This window comes from Limulus polyphemus, unplaced genomic scaffold (assembly GCF_000517525.1).
Source record: "Limulus polyphemus unplaced genomic scaffold, Limulus_polyphemus-2.1.2 Scaffold282, whole genome shotgun sequence".
In the NCBI taxonomy this organism is placed as follows: domain Eukaryota; kingdom Metazoa; phylum Arthropoda; class Merostomata; order Xiphosura; family Limulidae; genus Limulus; species Limulus polyphemus.
Window position 1 is genome coordinate 402,655 of NW_013665892.1, and position 2,397 is coordinate 405,051.

Below are 2,397 nucleotides of genomic sequence, written 5' to 3' on the forward strand. Positions count from 1 at the left end.
TCCCGGCTAGAGGAAGTATACAAGTGCTTGAAAGCAGCAAACCTCAAACTCCATCCCACGAAATTCCACTTGTTCCAGAAAAGGCCAAAAGTTCGAATGGACAGTTTCTTGTCAGCATGCTTTCAAGACATTGCAAGAAAAATTGGCCTCAGCTCCACTTTAAAGCTTCCAAATCCCTCGCTGCCGTACATACTGGATTGTGATGCTAGAAATGTCGGAATTGGAGGAGTTTTGTCTCAGAAAGTGGGTAAAAACGAACATGTGGTGGCCTACTTCAGTAGGGTCCTGAGTAGATCAGAGAAGAACTACTGCGCAACATGAAGGGAACTCCTTGCTATAGTAAAGAATCTGACATATTTCCATCCTTACCTCTATGGCGCCAGATTTACCATCAGGACAGACCATGCTGTGTTTCGCTGGTGAAGATCATTAAAAACCTCAGAGGGAAAACTAGCACGTTGGATTGGAAAGATAGACCAGTATAACTATGATACTGAATATATACAAAGAAGATCTCATGGAAATGCCGACAGACTGATCCGAAGACCCTGCAAAAATGACTGCAGACGTTGCAGCAAAACGGAGGTTGAACTAACGAGGTGCCATCAAGCTGAAGTCAAAGTGACTGAAGAAGTTGATGATGGTGAAGTAGAACCAGGTATACATATTAAAGCAGAGCAGGAGAAAGACCGAGAGTTGAAGCCAATAATTCATTTTCTACAAGCAAGTGTTTTGCGCCCTGCTTGGGAGAAGGTGTCTAGCTTAAGCCCTGTAACAAAGAACTATTGGGCACAATGAGACCAGTTGAAGCTTGAAGATGGTATTCTTGTCTGGAGATGTGAAATTGCAGATGGGAGAGTGACAACCAGGCAAACAGTTATACCGAGAAAATTACGGAAGTTGTGCTGCGTCAGTTCCATGATAGTTTAACGGGAGGACATCTTGGAGTTAAGAAGACATTGAGTCACCTACGGCAGAGATTTTACTGGATAAGTATGAGGCAAGATGTGGAAGAATGGTGCAGGACCTGCAGTACATGTTGTGCTAAAAGAGACCCAAGCATAAGGGATGTGCACCAATAAAGTTATATGAAGTTGGTGCACCAATGGAAAAAGTAGCCATTGACATTGCTGGTCCATTGCCCCAAACTTGTGCTGGCAACACGTAAATTTGTGTGTTGATGGATTATTTCACCAAGCGGCCTGAGGCATATGCAATAGCAAATCAGGAAGCTACAACTGTAGCTTCGGCTATTAGTGATTTCTTCTTCTTCAGATTCGGTATACCATAGGAACTGCATTCGGATCAAGGCCGTAACTTTGAATTAGCTGTGTTCCATGAATGCTGCAAGTTGTTTGACATACGAAAGACCGAGACAACGCCACTTCACCCACAGTGTGATGGGATGGTAGAAAAGTACAATTGGACACTGGGACAAGAATTGGCAAAGTTTTGTAATAGCCGCCAAGATGATTGGGATGTCTTACTCCTCCACTGTTGATGTCCTTTAGAACATCAGAGCATGAGGCCACTGGATACACTCCAGCAAAGCTGATGTTTGGTCGGGAACTTCGGTTTCCAGTGGACCTGATAATAGGACACCTTACGAAGAGTTGCCATAAAATGTGCCATAGTTCGTGAAAGTGTTATCTGAAAGATGGATGATATTCACCATCAATTGCGTTCAAACTTGAAAACGTCTGCTGATTCCATGAAGCTATGTTATGATAAGAGATATACTGAAGTTAGCTTTCTACCAGGAGACAAGGTGTGGTTGTATAATCCCAGGAAGAACAAAGGGAAGTCTCCCAAGTTGTCTCCTCCATGGGAAGGCCCATATGACATAGTGGATCGTCTCTCAGACGTGACTTTTTGAATAAAATGTGGTCGGCCAGGTAAGCCAAAGGTGATGCATGCCAACAGGCTTTGGCATTATTATGGTCCAGGACATTTCAGTTGGAATGAAGTGTACAATGGAACAAATGACACTGCTGAAAAATCCACTGTCGAAGAAGAAACTCTACCCGGTTTTGAGAAGGAAAACAGTGAAGCCGTTAATGAAGTTACTACCACTAACGTGACTGTTACCGATAATGGAACATTTCCTGATGGAGCAGTTGAACCCCACATGAAGCAGAAGCCAATGAGGCAGAGACCAGTACGGAAGAAGATACGTCCTGTAAAATTAAGGACTTTGTTGTATTTTAATTTTGTGTTTGTAAATTCTGTACATTTAATTAAGTTATTGTTAATTATCTATTGGTTTAATGCAAGTGGTTATTGTTCGGGACAGTGTTACTACAGTGAAAGCCACGTAACGCTGGGAGCATGTGCGCTGGAGTTTCTCGAAGGATCATGAATTATCGATGAACCCCGCGAATGTCCGAGTGTTTGCCA